This window comes from Mirounga angustirostris, unplaced genomic scaffold (genome assembly GCF_029215605.1).
Source record: "Mirounga angustirostris isolate CCGP_5_RB_7025 unplaced genomic scaffold, mMirAng1.0.hap1 SCAF_5, whole genome shotgun sequence".
In the NCBI taxonomy this organism is placed as follows: domain Eukaryota; kingdom Metazoa; phylum Chordata; class Mammalia; order Carnivora; family Phocidae; genus Mirounga; species Mirounga angustirostris.
The window spans coordinates 33,976,468-33,995,438 of NW_026991713.1; the positions used below are offsets into that span (position 1 = coordinate 33,976,468).

An 18,971-nucleotide genomic window follows, 5' to 3' on the forward strand; every position below is an offset into this window, starting at 1 on the left:
CACCTTTAGTAGCCTTCACAGAATGGATAAAACATTATGCAAATCACAAAGCTATTTTAGCAGCATTCTTGTGTAGTAGGGGTGTGTGTGTGTGTGTATGTGTGTGTAAGTTTGTGTGTGTGTGTGAAGATTTGAAAGCAAAAAAAAAAATCTGAGTTTTGTAGATAAAGATGCTTTCATCTTTGACTATTTTACTATCTAGTGGAAAATAATTCAAGTGGAGCCACATGGAGATGTTTCAAAATTCTTAATTCTCTCAGAAATAAAGCATATAAAGACTTCAAAATAAAATATGAAACACCCATTGATTCCAGTTTATCATGAAAAGTGTTTAATGCACATTTACACCTGGTAACAAGCCAATTCATAAAGCTTATATGATTCTTATATTAAGCTTATATGATCCTTTGTCTATAATAATACTTTCATCTGAGAATAGGTCAATTTAGTTGTAGGATGTGCACATTTTTCAGGTGACCTTTCCTTATAACTTCTTATCTTCACTGAGAATGAAAATCATGCATAAGAGAAATCCTCAGAAATTTGGATCTGTACTTCTACTCTAATTGCACAGAACATCTTTCATGCCTGCAGATATTTTTACATCTAAGACAGCCTGCAGTTCTGCTTGGCAACATGAAACTTGTTTCACAAATTTTTCAGCAGCTGGTATGGTAATGAGCCAGTTTTTATGTAAATTAGCGATTTCCTAATCAATTTTTAACTACAAAATTAAAATTTTAAAAATTTTCGAGTAAATTTTTTAATGGTAAAACGCTTCACCAAATCTATTTATTTAGCTTGCTTTTCATTCAGTCTCTAATTCTAATAAATGTTTCTATGAAAGAGAAAAAAAATTTTCTGCCAGAACTCTAGTTTTTAAAGGTGTGATGTATTAAGGGTACATTTTACTTTTTCTTTCAACTTAATATTATTATGAAATAATACATTTTTATTAATTAAAAATGGTGAGGTTAGCATATTCTTGCACTACCACTTTATTTATTTATTTATTTATTTTTTTGTGAGTGAAGCGATAGAAGTTTATTAAGTGAAGATACAGAAAAAGCTCTCAAGAGTGATAGGGCTGCCAACGAGGGCCTTTAGCGTTGGTCTTTTATAGGAGGCTAACCAGGGAACTTAAATCCTTTTAGCATCTCTAGTGGTAACACCTTTAATGGCTTACTTCCTTTTTAGGGTCTGGTTATTCTTTGTTGGTCACATGTGAATATCATTTCACATGTGATTATCATAAAGACACCCACCCCACACGACCCACTCCACACGCCTAGGGGAGGGTGGTCCGATTTGTCCCCTTATCTCTGGTTTCCCCACACCTCCACATTTTGGGGATTTCTGTGAGCCTGATCACAGAGCCTCCTACCTATCCCTACCTACCCCTTACTCATTTCTCCCCCTGGAATAGTAACCGTAACTGCCATTACGGAATGGGATGATGACCATTCTGGCTGCTTCCTGCTGAAATGCAGCCATGGGCCATGTGGCAGTTAGAATCTATCCAGGGGTCGGTCCAGGGGCTTGTGGTATGGCTCCAGGGGGTCACGATGGGCAGCAAACAGTACATGCATCAGCACGTGCAAAAGGATGATCATAAAACAAGTATTAGGCCCAAAATTATGATCACATCCTTTAGGTAAGATCCCCAAATACCAATTTTGTCAAAGAGATCAGTGCATATCTTGATCTTATTTAATTGATCACAAATGTCCCCTATTAACTGGGACACCTTGCAGGAGTTAACTGTATTGTTGAAACGACACATGAGGAATGGTATAGCAATGGTAGAGAGTCAATAGTGGTTCTCGAGAAGTCCTTCTCTGAATTTATTTCTTGGCTGAGTGCATTAATGCCTGGGAAGTATCATTCAGAGTCCTGCTGAGCAAGCAAACTGTTTTGCTTAGTTTATATTGCAGTCCTAACGTAAGTCCTGGAAGTGCCATAGTGAGCTCTGAGGTTGTTTTTACCAGGAGAGCTGCTGTATGCTTGGTTAAAGCCTTTGTCAGTAGGGGTGGCTTCCAGGAAAAAAGACTATGAGGGATGAAACCATCAAGAAGCCCTTTTTGTTTGAGGTCCAGCCATAACAATATCCTAATTACAAGGAATCACTAGCGAATAGGAGAAGACTTGTCTCAGAGAGAGAGAGTAAAGCAGGGGGAGCGGCAGGCAGAGGGAGCAGGGAGCTGGGCAGGGAGCCCAATGCGGGACTTGATCTCAGAACCCTGGGATCGTGACCGGAGCCGAAGGCAGAAGCTCCACTGACTGAGCCACCCAGACATCCCAAAATCTCTCTTTAAAAGCCAGAGCATACCTGATGGAGATAATGGATGGTCCCGCTTTCTTTAAGATTAGATTGTACTACAACTTTAAAAGCAGTATATTTATAACATCATTTCTTTAGAAAAAGTACTACAAAATAAAATTGCTACTTTTGATGCTGCAGCTAATTATTCTTTTTAATTGCATGAGCCAACATTTTTCAAACCACAAACTAAGCAACTGTTAAATGTATCCAGTTATTGACAAAATACAAGTTATTATTATCCCATGAAATGACCATTCTTTTTTTCTTTTTTTTAAAGATTTTATTTATTTATTAGAGAGACACACAGCGAGAGAGGGAACACAAGCGGGGGGAGTGGGAGAGGGAGAAGCAGGCTTCCTGTGGAGCAGGGAGCCCGATGTGGGACTCGATCCCAGGACCCTGGGATCATGACCTGAGCCGAAGACAGATGCTCAATGACTGAACCACGCAGGGGCCCTGAAATGACCATTCTTTTGAGAATAAAGAGTAGTACTAGTCATGGACTTATTGTTCTCTAACCGTATTTTTGTGTACATGGACCTACTTTCCCAATTTAATACCCTGGAGTATAATAGTGTCCTCAGAGATGATGGGGAGAATGTATTCAAGCTTTACCACGGAACAGGGAATAAAGTTTATTGTTATATATATATATTTTATCTAAACAGTATACATCTTTCTGTAAAACACAATTGGTTGTACTTTTGAATTCAGTTATTTCTAAAGTAATTAGAGATAACTTTTGACTCTAAAATTTCAAGAATAATGATTTATCTAAGATTCGGGACACCTGGGTGGCTCAGTCGGTTAAGTGTCTGCCTTCAGCTCAGGTCATGATCCCAGAGTCCTGGTAAAGAGCCCTGCATCAGGCTCCCTGCTCTGCGGGAAGCCTGTTTCTTCCTCTGCTGCTCTCCCTGCTTGTGCACAATCTCTCTCTCTCTTTCTCTCTCTGACAAATAAATAAATGAAACCTTTAAAAATTTTTTTAAAAATTATCTAAGATTCAGTATCATAGTCACTTCAAATATGTACTGAGCATATTGTGGAACACCAATATTCTAAATTATCAATTTTTATCATTTATCATTTTTATTAATTCATTATCATTTTATCAATTTAAATAATTAAATGAATTCCCAATATTCAGAGATGAGGTTTTAAAAAAGAGCATGGGGGGCACCTGGGTGGCTCAGTCGTTAAGCATCTGCCTTCGGCTCAGGTCATGATCCCAGGGTCCTGGGATCGAGTCCCACATCAGGCTCCCTTCTTGGCGGGAAGCCTGCTTCTCCCTCTCCCACTCCCCTGCTTCTGTTCCCTCTCTCGCTGTGTCTCTCTCTGTCAAATAAATAAAATCTTAAAAAAAATAAATAAATAAAATAAAAAATAGCATGGGTTTGACTGATGTTTTTGGTAGGTATTATTTTTTAAAATCTGCACTTTGACTTTGTAAATTTGGGTATGGAATAATACATAGCTTGCTGCAGATCAAAGTGTGTTAGAGTTGAAAACCAAAACAAATAAGTGTTTTCTTAATGACACTATCATTTGTTTTTCTAGTTGTTCTCAGATTGAAGATCCAAATTTTGTCCAAATGTTTCTTTCTCAACCTCTGAAAACTAGAATTTAGAAAAATGCCTAGAACAAGCTAGATTCTTATTATATTTAGCAATTAAATGAATGAAAATGGTATCTTTCCTTGTCATTGTATTAATAATGGAGTCTTTAGTTTTCATTGATTTTCAGTTTTGTATGTGTCATCTTGGTGCATAGAAATATGTATTTTTATTTTTTTCAGCCTTATTGATATCAGTTTCCCTGATGAACATAGAAGCAAAAAGCCTCAACAAAATACTAACAAACTGAATCCAATAGCACGTTAAAAGGATCATTATGCCATAATCAACAGTGATTTATCCTTGGGATGCAAGAATGTTTCAACAAATGCAAATCAATAAAGGTGATAAACTACATTAAGAAAATGAAGGATGAAAATCATATCATCATATCATCATCTCAATGGATGCAGAAAAAGCACTTGACAAAATTCAACATTCATTCCTGACAAAAACTCTCAACAAATTAAGTATAGAAGGAATGTATCCCAACATAATAAAGGCTATATATCACAGACAAATAGCTAACATCATATTCAATGGTAAAAAGCTGGAAACTTTTCCTCTAAGATCAGGAACAAGACAAAGATCCTCTCTTATCACTTCCATTCAATATAGTATTGGAAATTCAGGTCCGAGCAATTAGACAAGAAAAAGAAATAAAAGGCATCCAAATAAGAAAGGAAGAAGTTAAGTTGTCTTTAATTTTAAATGAAATGATCTTATATAAAGAAAACCTGACGATTCCTCCAAAACAAAAACTATTAGAATTAATAAATGAATTCAGTAGTTGTGAGATATAAAATTAACATACAAAAATCAGTTGTGTTTATATACACTAATAACAAAGAATCCAAAAAAGAAATTAAGAAAACAATCCCATTTACAATAGCATCAAAAAAAGAAAAAAAACTTAGGAATAAATTTAACCAAAGAAGTGGACAATCTGTACACTGAAAACTATAAGACATTGGATAAAAGAAATTAAAGAAGAAGACATAAATGAAAAGATATTCCATGATCATGGATTGGAATTGGAATTAATATAGTTAAAATGTCGATACCACACAATACATTTTTTAAGACAAATTATTGTTACCTTCTTCTTGGCACTTAAGAAAATTGATACGGAGTCCTAGTTTAAAAGCCACCCGCCTCCGTGTGTCAGCTAATAGAAAGCCAACCTCAAAGTAGGTTAATAAATGCTTCATTTGATGTCTTACTAAGGAGTATAGCCCAGAGACAGTCTGAGATTGCTCTGAAGAACTGTTCTGAAGCTTGTTAGCTGTAAGGGATTATATACGTAAAAAAGGAAAAGAAGTGTACGTGCTTGCAAGCAGTTCTCCAAATATTTGGGTATCACAATGTACAATTTGTTCAGTTGTAAAAATTAAGGTTTACTGATTTCCACATAGACATGTGATAGACCTAAGGGTCATCTTAATACGTTATGTTTCTCTCATATCTGATTGTTCAAAAGCATTGCTTGCATGCCTCCACTGAACTGCTTTTCCGGTTCTTCCTGTTTTCGATATCTCCTTGAGGTCACTTGAGATGGTCACAGAAGGCTGACATCAGTCACCTACGCAGTTTTAGTACACACCTGCAAACATTTTTTAGAGAAAAAGAGGTCAATGCTCAGTAAGCCTGTAGGTCTTCACCCAGGCAAAATGACATATACTTTCTACAGCAAGACTTAACAGAAATGGAATGACTAACAAACTGCCTTCTTCATTATGCTGACTCAAGGCCTGGGTGAGGCTGCACCTACAAAAGGAAGGTCTTTAAAACATGCCAGTGGGCAAGATTGGAATCGTCAAGGACTGCGAAGTTGCGTTACCGGGGGGACAGCTGGATAGGGAAATATATGGGTATGAAACCAAAGAGAAATCTAGCTACAGAAAATACCTTAGATTACTTAATTGCTTGGGTTGGATTAGATGACTGTTCATAATATTCAGGTCTTTCCTTAACCTTATGGGAGAAATATACTTCCCTGTCCCATTTTATGGGGGTTGGCCAAGTGATCTGCTTTGGCTGATAGAATGTGGGAAGTTTTGATAGTATACCAGTTCTAATTCTGGCTTTAAGAAGCATCAAGTTTCTATTCGACCTTTTCTGCACTCCTGCCTTTTCGCCATAAGAAGAACATGCCTTGGAAGCTAATGGTCTAAGGTGGGTGAGAGACATGTGGAGCAGCCCTGATTAAAGCTTAGAACCAATAGAGCCAAGTCAGTCTAGATAAAGTAATTCCCAACCACCCCATAGATATGTGATGAGGATAATAATTGTAGTTTTAAGCCACTGAGTTTGGGAATGATTTGTTTTTGCAGCATTACTGCTGCAAAAATAAGTGACTTATTCAGTACTCCTCACTTATTCTTGAGTTAGCACTATCTTTCAGTTGAATTGGCCCAGTCCCTCTCGTTTACTCCTGTCATGCTATTATTTTGAATTATGACTATTATCCTTCCCTTCCCTCCCTAATCAGAAATTGACAGAATCTAAAGATGAGGGGAAAAAAGCAGAATTTAATTTAATAAAAGAATCTACCTGGCTAGGTGGGAAATATAATTTTCAAGTATTACTCACAAGAGCAGTATGTGCACATAACTAAGATATTACAATATGACAATTAGACTTAAGGTAAGGGCGTGTGGAAATAATAGAAGAGAAAAGATTCCTGTTAGAGTTTTTATTAGACTATAGATTCTCTTCTGACTCACTTATGTTTTACACATATCCCCAAATCCTTATAGGCATAACATTAGATGAGCATATTATTAAATATGATTGCACACTGCTGTTTCTTGAAAGATACGCTATTTTATCTCCCTCTACTTTTAAGTTCTGCAAATTAGTGTGGCTTGAGTCCAAAAGAACACCAATACTTACACATTATTTAATTTAAAAAGCCCTGAAATCAATTTTTTAATCCGTGGATATTGTTATTTTCAAAGGAAATATGATCTTCTTGGCTTTATTTCCTACAACAAACAAAACTATTCTAAGAAATTATTTGACACAACTTATAAGTGTAATTGGACTATAGTATACCAGCTTAGAATTAAAATTGCCTTCTGTTTATTACAGAGTAGTTTACAGGGTTTTTTTTTAATGTAAAAACCTGGAATACTTAAGCTCTGTTACATTTAGAACTTTTTATTATAAAATACTTGGTATTGTAACAGAACTACTGTGTTTCCTGGATGGTATGTCTTCAAAAAAACATTCTGCTTTCAGCTTCTTAGCCTTAACTTGATTGTCTTTTAAATTCTCAGTATCAATTTCCCGATTATTCAAGTTGTGGCCAGTAGGAAGCCCTTATTCTCCTTCAGGAAACTGTATCTAATTAACCTCAGAATCCTTTGGAATTGTTCTTCTCAATATTTCTCAGAGATGTTCTTCCCTTTTGCGCTATTTCAAACCTTTAGCACTTCAAAAAACACTGCAAAGACCATTGTGATGTTTGCATATGCTTAGGATTCAGCAAATATTTACTGTAGAGAATGAATGAATGAATGAATGATTATTCCTTCCCCAAAAAACTCTTATGATTTTCCATTTTTTTCTGTCCTTAAGCCACAAATCTTTCGCACTGTTCTCAAGCAGATCACCAGGACATGACTTAATTACCTTTGCAATCTCATCTCTTAATTGTGTATCAGACCCATATTTCATTTCCCTCTCATGAGTAAACTTCATTCTCACAACTATGTGCTTTTGCTAATATTATTCTCTTAATCTGAAGTATCTTCCCCCTAAATTTCCTATCTGGAAAAGTCCCATTTTTCTTGCAAGTTTCATTTCAACTTTATTGCTTAATTAAGAACACAGACTTGGAAGTCAGATTCCTTTGGGAAGTATTATTCAGTTTCCTGTAAAATTAAACATATATCTGCTATATGGCACAGAAAGTTTATTCCTAGGAATTTGCCCAAGAGAAATGAGAATATATATCAATGAAAAGAAATGTGAAAGAATATTTATTACAATGTAGTCATAATAGTCCAAACTAGAAGTAACCCAGGTATCCATCAATAGGAGTATCGATAAACATTATATATTTATATTCATACAAAAGAATACTACTCAGTAATAAAAAGGAATAAACTCCTCCCACAACATGGATGAACTTTGAAAGTATTATTCTGAATGAAGACTTAATAAAATACACTACTATATGATTTCATTTATATGAAGCTTTAGAGAAGTAGAAAGTGAGCTAACTGTAGTAGTCGAAATGTCGTATGAGTAAAAAATAAATGCTTGTTGTAAGCAACTGCAGTTCTTGGGTAGTTAGTTGTATAGCAAGGTTGACTAATACAAGCATAACTAGGAAACATATTTTTAAAGTTTAATATGATATTATGCCCAATTCTAGGTTTGACATTTGGTTGAAATAAAGAATAGGCTCTGAAAAAAAAACTGTTTTTTCCAAAATGACTAAAAAGGAAGAAGAAAACCTAAATAGGAGGATTTTTTAGAAGCTCTTGGAAAAAACATGAATTACTTCTGAAAGATTACGAGGCCCAGATGGTTTTACAAGCTAATTCATTTCAGTCTTTTAAAGAAGAGATACTTCCAAGAAGATATATACACACTACTCAACAGTTTAGTAAAACAAAATCTTCCCAATTCGTTTTGTAAAGCCCCCAGCACAGCCACAGTAACACTGAAGACATCACACACAGACACACACACACACACACACACACAGACACACACCTCATTTATGGCTAGAGATGTTAGGTGGTAGACAGGCTTTTGTCAGTTCGACACCATCATTACTTCCCTCTAAGGTGGGCACTACATTTCTAAGAATCCCCTTCTTTGAAGACTCAGGGTTTGCCAACAAAGGAACACACATGTAACCTAGAAAACAGAAGTGAAGTGCAAGTCACCATCTCACAAGGTCACGCGGCCAGATGCAGTGGCTTCTTGGAATTCCTTGTGATCTTGGAAATCTCCATGCGCTCCATAGCTGCAGGCTAAATTGTTAGTGATGGTTTCTCTGATTTTCCCGCTGTAGTGATCTAGACCTTTACTGCCCTGCCCCCAATTCCTTCCACATTTTTAAACTTCTATTTCCTATATTAAATTCTTATTCCCATATATTTATAACAGCTCAGCTCTGGCTGATCAAAACAAGACTAATAAAAATGTTCTTAACCAGAGTGGTTCTAAGGGAACAGAACCTTAAGGAAGGGAGTCTGGAATTGATTCTGGAATTTGCTTATGTTTAAAGGCTTCGTGAAACCCCTGTTATTGGTAAAAAGAGTTTCTGATGTCTCTCTAATATTAGGAAAGAGACTAAAGAACAGTGACAAAACTGAGTCTGAGAACTATGAGTAGTAGGAACTCAAGCTATAGGTGTTACAAATTTAAGATATTTGATTTGATCTAGATTTCACTTGTTTTTGGTCCTTACTTAGTTGCCCATGAATGATGTAGCCCCCTTCTCACTACAAGCTTTTCCCTTTTACCTCTCAATCTCTTATAGTGAGTCATTTTGCCTGTGTTTGTTTTGGGATTCCTCATGCAACAGAGATTGTCATAATCATTTCATTATTTTACAAAGTTGCCATTGGAAGGCTCACACAATTCTTTCCAGAAGATTGTTATAATGCAACTTTACTTACTCTTCCTGCAACTTGGGAAAGAGGTATTGTGGGGGGAAGTCCTGGGTTAGCCAATGACCTCTCTGTGGTGGTGGGGGGAGGGTGGCCCATATGTCAGACCCTGGCTGGCCCACCAATTTTTGATTTGAAACCTCAGGACCTCCCCAGGTGAAATCTGAAACTAGGCCCCATACAGAGGGCAAGGAGAGACCCAAGAAAGAGGCAGACCATTCCACATTGCTAGGTGGCAGGTTTAATAAGCAAGGAAACTTACATATGAGGTTGTTTAAGGCTGATACAAGATGAGTAAATCTCTGCACTTGCTCACCAGAATCTTAAAAGTTTCTATAGAGGTCTCAGTGGGGTTCAGTCACGTTTATGGTCCAGATGGTCTCAACAACAAATTACTCTCTCAAGGTTGCATTCTTGAAATGTCTCCAGCTATGGGAGCAGTAGGAAGAATACACATTTCAAGGATAGGGTTGGAGGCGAGGAATCTCTGATTGTCCAGGTCCAGCTCATGGGTCAATCAGCAGTCACATCCTCTCGATGACCTCGTCCAACACCCAGTTTCTAGAATCCAACGTAACTGCACTGCCTGTAGAAGGTATATTCATACCATGCTTTGTACGGGTTCGTCTATTAGCCCATATTTTTGGTTACTTAGAATGTTTTTTCATTTGTTCCTTTTCTGTTAATGGTGTCTTCTTTCACTGGGAGAAGTTTCTTCTTCTCAATGTGATCATTATGGAACTATGAATCTCATTTCCAGAGCTATGTTACTTGGTTCAGATATAAAAACATAACCCAGAATAACCAAACAAAAACAAAACACACATTTTTTAAAAATCTAGTTGGAGTAGGATTATATAATCATATGGCCATTAAAGTTTATGCTACATATTGGAAGATTTAAAATTCACAATTAATGAGCTTTATCTAATAAATAAAACATATGCACTCTTTTGAATTCAACAAAAATGATTTTATTTATTTATTTATTTATTTATTTATTTATTTTATTTAAAGATTTTATTTATTTATTTGACAGAGAGAGAGACACAGCGAGAGAGGGAACACAAGCAGGGGGAGTGGGAGAAGCAGGCTCTCTGCTGAGCAGGGAGCCTGATGCGGGCCTCAATCCCAGGACTCTGGGATCATGACCTGAGCCGAAGGCAGACGCCCAACGACTGAGCCACCCAGGCGCCCCTACATAAATGATTTTTTAAAAAAGGAACAAATACTGGACCACAAAAGATCTCAAAAATTCCAAAAGAACTGATATTACAAAGATCAAGTTATCTCACTATAATGTTAACATAAATGATCAGCAGTAAAAATAAAATTTAAAAATGTGCTTATAAATTATGCAAATAAGAATTGAAATTACTTAAAAGGATCACTTAATTAATTTGTAGTTTGCAATTAATGCTGTACTTAGGGAGTAAATTATAATGTTGAAGCAATTTAATAGCAGTTGTTCAAATCCAAAAGCTAGAAAAGACAACTAAAAGAAATATATAAATAACATGAGAAAAGAAATTCACAAGAAAGCAAAAAATGCATTGCCAACAATATCAAAAGTTGATTCTTTGAAAAAACTATAGACAAATGTTTAGCAAGACTGATAGAAAAAGAAAGAGATAAGGTCAAAATAAGCAGCATTATGGAAAAGTGCATGTATCTACAAGTTTGATCTAGGATTTAAAATAAAATAGTACTAACAAATTTATTGCAACACACTAAAAAATTAGATGAAATGAACAATTTTTTAAAAAAAATTAAAATCCTTTTTTTAGAAAAGGAATTACCAAGGGACCCTGGGTGGCTGAGTCATTAGGCGTCTGCCTTTGGCTTGGGGCATGGTCCCAGGGTGTTGGGATCGAACCCCGCATTGGGCTCTCTGCTAGGCAAGAAGCCTGCTTCTCCCTTTCTCACTCCCCCTGCTTGTGTTCCCTCTCTCGCTATCTCTTTCTCTGTCAAATAAATAAATAAAATTTTTAAAAATATAATAAAAATTTTAAAAAAAGGAATTACCAAAATTTACTCAATTAAAAAATAGTTAAATAGACCAATAGAAAAATTCAAATAATAATAAAGTATCTCTATGTAACACCTCCTTCCTACTTTCCTCAGTTTCCCAGGCAAGTAATGAACAATTTCTATCTTATGTAAGAGTATTTGAGAGACTAGGAGTGTAAACTTTGGATCTCATTTTACAGTGCTCGAATAACCTTGATTTAAAAAACAATTGTAAGGGAAACATAAACAAAAAACAAATAATTTCATTTTTGTATATAGATGAAAAACTCGAAATAAAATATGAAAAGTTGGACTCATCAATTTAAATAAAAAATAACAGTACATCATAGTCAAGTGGGATTTATTCCAGGAATAAAAGCATGTGTGAACACCATAAAAATGATGAATATAAATATCATAAAAGAAATTAAAGTTTAAAAACCATAAGCTTGCCTTTAGAGCGTAAGGTAAGAATTTGCTATATCTGGGTCTCTCTCTGTTCCTCAGACATGCCCTGTAAACTCCTGTTAGGGTCTTTTCACTGACTTTTCTGCCTGGAACATCTGCAAGGCTAACTTCTACAAGTCCTTCGAGTCATTGTTCCAGTAAAATCTCAGAGGCTTATCCTGACAACTCAATTTAAAATTGAAGTGCACCCTCCTTCCCCTGAATCTTCCAACCCCCCCTTAGCCTACTTTATCTTTTTTTATTTTATAGCACTTAGCTCTTTTAAACATATTATATGATTTACTTATTATGTTTACTGTAAATTTTATGCCTTCCTTTGCCCCACCCCACTAGATTATAAATTCTACGAGGGTAGGGATATTTGTCTATTTTGCTTACTGATATATTTCAAGCACTTAGGACTGTGCTTGCTATACAATAAGTACCCAATAAATATTTGTTGAATGAAATAGTTCATAATTTAAAAACTCAGTAAATTAGTAATGAAATTTCTTTAAATCAGAAATAGCATATGCCAAAGACACATTTTAAAATGAAGAACGGGGGGCGCCTGGGTGGCTCAGTTGGTTGAGCAACTGCCTTGGGCTCAGGTCATGATCCTGGAGTCCCAGGATTGAGTCCCGCATTGGGCTCCCTGCTCAGTGGGGAGTCTGCTTCTCCCGCTGACCCACCCCCTGTCATGCTCTCTCTGTCTCTCACATTCTCTCTCTCTCAAATAAATAAAATCTTTAAAAAAAATAAAATGAAGAAAGGTTTTCGGTTATCACACATTGTTTAGCTGTACCAGTGGAAGGAATATTGAATATTTTCATACTGCTGAAAAAATAGCTGTGCCTTTGTCCCCCAAGTTCCTCCTTTCTGCTACTTTAGTCACCCTGGCTCCCTTCCTGGGATGCTGGTCCTCTCTATGCTCAATTTCCTTTGGTCAGTACAATTATAGTTATTAGTTGCAGAAAATTAAATATTTTTAACATCACCATTATTTAAATCACACATGAAAGAAAACATAGAATGAAATCACCTAAGGAGAGTATGGAGAGGGGGAAAAAAAAAAAAAAAGACATAAGGACCAAGGACAGAGCCCCAAAGCCATTAACATTTAGAAAGAGAAGAATAAAAGAAGATGAATAAAGAGTTACCAGATGTCAGAGAAAACCTGTAAGCATTTATTTTCATAAAAATCAAAAGAAAAAGAACCTTGAATTTGTCCTGTTTTCCTCAAATGATAGTTGAAATTCTGGAAACAACACTGTGAGTTTTAAACCATACCAATTGATTTGATCGCTTTGACATTTGTCAATTCAGTTAACCCATCCTCTACCTATAGAGAGATCAAAGAATATAGTTACTTGCCTTGCTTCTACCTCTCAGCCCTTGACCAGTCAAGAAGACGTAGGATGAATAGGATATTCACTAGGTATTTTGGGGTTCTGCAGACTTTGGTGTCATAAAAATTTCAAAACTGTGTATCAAATAAACTATAGTATGGAGAGTAATATAATAAAATTTTTATCAGAAAAAAAGATTTTCCACAATATACTACATGTATAACAAATAGAATTATAATATCATGGTGTGAATTGATTTAAATATTTTCCTTTAGTACTGTGATTTTTAAATCTTTTTTTGGCATATCTTTGCATTGTTTTTCTGAACTCTGGTGCTATACCTTTGGGAGTTTTTGCATAATGTTATCATTTTGAGGGATTTGGTGCTTAAAAGTAGGTATTAAATTCAGAAAGTGATTTAGATAGGGGCAGGTATTTATTTACAGTATCTAATAGATGCCTTCTGACTATAAACATGGACAACCACAGTCTCATCTTTTTCTTCTGCAATGTGTGGCTAATAATTATACCTCTTGCATAGAGTTAGTGTAATAATTAGGAAAAATAAGGCATTTAAATTACTCTGCACATTGCCAGGGCACATTCCTAACTTTGAATCAATACTTGCTAATATTAACTACAGTGTGGCCAAAAAGACTAGCCTCCCTTTACTTGTAGGTTGAAGTCTAACTCTTACTCTTTCCCTTCTGCCACACCAACACCATGTGATCATTCCCCCCCGTGTGACAATGAAAACACCCAATAACTGTTAGCTAAAATATATTAGCGATTGGACATTAGATCACTGAAGGGTCTTCATTGTTAAAATTAAAAATAGATACTTTTTACCTCCCTAGGTTTCTAGGTTCTCCTTTTGGGATCTTTCCACCACCCCCACCCCTCTCCACTTCTTCTTTTCTTTTTTTTTTTTTTTTTAAGATTTTATTTATTTATTTGAGAGAGATAGCGAGAGAGAGAGAGCACGAGCAGGGAGGAGAGGGAGAAGCAGGCTCCCCACTGAGCAGGGAGCCCGACATGGGGCTTGATCGCAGGACCCTGAGATCATGACCTGACCCGAAGGCAGACGCCCAACCGACTGAGCCACCCAGGCGCCCCTCCACTTTTTATTTTCAAAGGTGACTAGTCCTTGTGTTAATTCTATATTTTCCTCCTGTTAAAATTTATGCATTCACTAAAGGTTTACAAGATAGCATTAAAAAACATGAACTCTGAAGCGAGCCAAATCTGGGTTAAAATCTCCATTTTGTCATTGAACTCTCTATGTGCTTTCTCTTGTTTCTTCTTCTCATTGGCTTCAAGACGTGAATTAGTATTAGTCATTCTTGAAGGTATCACTCCACAAATATTTTTTGACTTGTAGCTTTGCATATGTATTTGAGGTAGGTATCAAATGTCAGTGAACAAGTGTGAGGAGGGAATACTCGTAGGCAAGTAGGCCTTCTTTGTACTGCTATAAACCATTCTTGTAAGCATACAGAAAACTTTGTTTCCCACAGATAAGCCTAATCCTGGTTATGGAAGACATAGCATTACTTATTTTCTTAAATTCTTCTCAGTTGTTATTGGTATTATTTCTACTGTATATCAATTTCAGTACATAAAAATGATATATATAACATAAATATTTGCCTGTCACCAATATATGAAGTAAAAAACAAATTATACACGATGTTCTGTAAGAGGTTTTTTGGTACTGTTTTTTATTTTTTTTTCCCGTGGGACATCTGTCAGAGTATTTATTTACTCATGCCAGGGAAGGGGCATCCAGGGAATCAAATCTAATTTAATTAAAAAAATATTTTAAAGGTGAGATTGGAAGAGACTGAGAAAAACTCTCTTGGCTGCGTTAAAAGCTAAGGATTAATTGCAATGTTCTGACCTGAAATTCAGGTCTTGTGATTTCTTTCCAGGAGATTTTTCACTGCATGAAAAACCTGTCTGCAATGGCCTTGTTATTTAATTCAATCTTAATTGGATACAACCCCTCAAAATCTGAGGGATTGTTGGAAGGCCTGAAAGCACACAAAGGTATTTTTTAATGGTAACATTAATCGTCTGGAAGTGAAAAATGTCCTTCATCAAGTCACTGAACCTTTCTGCTATAATTTGTTTTAGGCTTATTTTGCATTTCTTTCAAATTTTGAAAGGACTTAAAGTTTCAAGGACATAAAATTTAATCTCTAGAGCATATGCCCTGTTCAGGGGAAGATTCAGCCATTTTCAAAGGAAGGCGTAGATTTGTGTTCAGTGAGGTAGATGTTAGGGGTTCTCCACGTGGCTTAATTATGTGCATGTCTCGATTGCCTCAAGAATTCATGTTGTACTGAGACCCCTCGGGGAAGAGTCCGATGCTAAGGGACCAACATAGGGTGAGGACCCGCTCCCTAAAGCAGCCTTTCCTAACCTGGCCGGAATCCCTGAGCGCTATCAGGCCAACGTCTGGTGGAGAAGCAAATGCCCAGACGGCTTTTCTTTTGCAAGAGACGTAAATGGCCGGCTTGAGAGACAGGTAGGGAAACCCACCCACTTCTTGTCCCGTCACGGACTCTCGGAGAATATTAGAGGGTGCAGGACCATTTGGCACCAAATGGCAGGACCATTTCTATTGTTATCCTCGCTGGGACAAAGGCGCGGGCGGACAGCTGGTGCTCGTCCTCTGCGGCGGGTGGGTCAGAGCAGGCCGGCGTGTCAGGGGTAGCCGTTCGGTTTTGCTTCGGGGCGGGCTTGCCCGGTGCGTGCCGCCCCGGCGGGCCCATCCCGAGCGCAGGGAGGACGCGGCTGGGCAGCCGCAGCGGCCTCTGCGTCAAGGAGCGCTGGGCCGGGGAGGTGCGGCGCGCAGCCCGGCGGCCGGCTCCCTTCCCCCGCGGCGCCCGCAGCCTCCCCCTCTCCCCCGCGGCGGGCCGGCGACCGCAGGCGGGCGGGCCGGGCACGTGGGCGCCCCCGTCACGCCCTCACTCGCACCCTCGCTCGCACCCGCGCGCTTGCATCTCGTGCTCTTTCCCTCGCGACACACAGGCGCTCAGGAAGGAGTGCCTCGCGGCCAGCCCGCCGGGCAGCGACCCCGCAGCGCAGCCCCAGGGCCCGCCCTTGGCAAGCCGCGGCTTCTCTCTCGACAGCCCGTCCGCGGCCTCGGTCGCAGCCGCCTGGGCCCGACGCTTTAGCCGCTGCTGCTGCTGTCGGGACCTGGACGACCCAAGAGGTGCCCGGTGGCGACACGCGAACGGTAACGACACGCTCCTACCGCTCAGGGCACGGTTTTAGGTAGGGCGGGGCTCACCGTCAGCCGCCCCGGAGCCGGCGGGCGGGGACGCGAGCGGACTTGGTGGATGGATCCCGGGAGGACTCGGGCGGGGTCCTGGGAAGAGGGGAGGGGGGCAGCTCCAAAGCTTTTGGGGGTGAGCTTGGGCTGAGCGGGCGACCCTCCAGGCAGGGTCCTGCGCCTGTGCACAAGGGGGGTGCGGGTGACGGGTAGGGGGGAAGCACATGGGGCGGAACGTGCCGCCATCCTTCCTTCTCGTCGTGGAGCTCGCCCGCAGCATCCCCGAGAGACCAGTCGTTTCCAAGTCAAGTCAGGGCTGGCTGGGCGGGCGGGGTCCGACTGGGCAAGTCCGACAGGAAAGTTGGTAGGGTCCGGACGACGCGAGGCGCTTCCGAGGTTCTGGGCGACTTGGGAGCAGATCCCCGCGCGGGTGGGCGGTAGGGCGGGGAGAGGAGCCGGGCTCATGGCCCATTCGCTTCTCGTCGCTTTTGCCACTGCTGCGGGCGACTACCGGAGGCTGTGTTCTCACGTGACCCTCGTTCCCTTTTGCGCGAGGAACCCTGCGATAAAAGGTCCGTGAGTGGGCCTCTCCGCGCACAAGGCACGTGGCTACGGGAGAAGGCACAACCTGTGTGTTTCTGCGCATCCAGGAATTTGGGAGTGTGCCGGTGAGATGGTGATGCTGGGGATTTTAAGGAGAGGGCGGGGGGGATTGGAAAGCCAGACCGTTTCTACACCATTTACTTGGCTTGTCTGTGAGTGGCCTGGGCAGAGGACGATCTTGAATATAGGGACAGGTTCCAAATCATAACACGCAGGCAAACCAGCCTTGTAAACATGAGCGAATCACGCCCGGCCGAGACATGCCGGGGACAGGTGTGACCCCGCCAGTCGGGAATTCTTTTCCGTTAAGACACGGAGCGGCGTTGGCCGCGCGTTGGAGAGGGACGCCCCCAGGCTCGCGCTTAGCGTCTCGCTCTCTTCCCTCTTTCCATCTTCTTCCTTCCAAGGGAAAGGCTGGAGTAGGACGGGGCGGGGTCCGCACTCGGGCGCGGTGACGTCAGCAGTGTTTGGGTGCTTATGCAAATGAGGCTGCGTCCGCTTCGCCCCGTCTGGCCGGGCCCTTCCAGGTCTTAAAGGTAGACGCAGCCTCACTCAGTCTGCACCGTTTGTATGGTTCACTGCCCAGAAACGCGGGAGGGCTGAAGTGTTTGTTTCATGTACCGCGTTTAAGCGCCTCATCACCCGGTTTTTAAAGCTGTTTTATACCTGTCATTGGCTGGTTGCTTTCCCGGGATACCGGGAACTACGTGTTTGCTTTAGCAAGTATTCTCTGACGAAGCAACCTGAGAGAGCTTCTCGCCCCACCCAGCCTCGTTTCCGCAAGGACGGTGCTGAGATAACCGACCTACTTGCGTCTTTGGCGCCTCGGTTTGACTTGTGTAGTAGGTACTTAATAAGTACTTGATGATGGACTGAATTGCCCTCGAAGAGGTTTTATCTCATTAAATTCGGAGCATTCGATCATCAGAATCATATATTTTATTTTTGTGTGCGTACCCTCTGTATCCACATGATCAATGATCCATGTTGATTTATTGGACTAAAATATATTACAGAATTCATTGATCATTTTCCTCCAAGCGAAACATTTAATGTGTTCTTTTTTTTTTCAGGAAGACAGGAATTAACACTATTTTGAAAGGAAGATAATTTCTTCCTGTTTGTTGACAGGTTTTCTTTCTTCTGATTGCATTGCGGTATTCTTGATTCAAGAATTACTTTACACTCCCAATATATGTTAACTCAACATATAATATTTTAAAGGCTTAAGAAAGATATTTATACGTGTTTCTAGAAAATGAGTGTTCTGTCATCCAAATGATAACGTAAATAAGAAACACTGTTTGGGTCTGTTAAGGCTGCTGTAGCAAAATACCATAAATTGGGTGCTTTATAATCAACAGAAATTTATTTCTCATAGTTCTGGAGGCTGAGAAATTCAAGACACCAGCAGATTTGGTGTCTGGTGAGAGCCTGCTTCCTGCTTCTTAGATGGTGCCTTTCACTGTATCCTCACATGTTGGAAGGGGCTCGTTAGCTTTCTCGGTTACTTTTATTACCCAAAAGGCCCCATCTCCTAATACCATCATCTTGGGGTTAGAATTTCAACATAGGAATTTGGAGTGGAGGACACAAACATTCAAGCCATAGCAAATAGTAGAAGAATTTAATTGGCTAATAGCCATTTGAGATACCAATAATCAAATGAAATGCCTTACTTGTCAATTATTAAGTTAATACGTAAAATAAGTT

At 39.4% G+C, this 18,971-nt stretch overlaps 1 protein-coding gene across 4 annotated transcripts in view; it reads left to right on the plus strand.

Moving 5' to 3' along the window:
- The first annotated feature begins 16,265 nt into the window (after window positions 1-16,265).
- SLC6A15 (solute carrier family 6 member 15) overlaps window positions 16,266-18,971 on the plus strand; it is a 43,349-nt gene continuing 40,643 nt past the window's right edge. Inside the window, exon 1 of one of the 4 annotated variants that reach the window (XM_064590831.1) lies at window positions 16,266-16,619. The gene's annotated coding sequence lies outside the window, so the exon portion shown is untranslated. Of the gene's footprint in view, window positions 16,658-17,048; window positions 17,324-18,971 lie in introns of those variants that run through there. The other 3 variants (XM_064590830.1, XM_045867278.3, XM_064590829.1) reach the window with 3 other exon arrangements.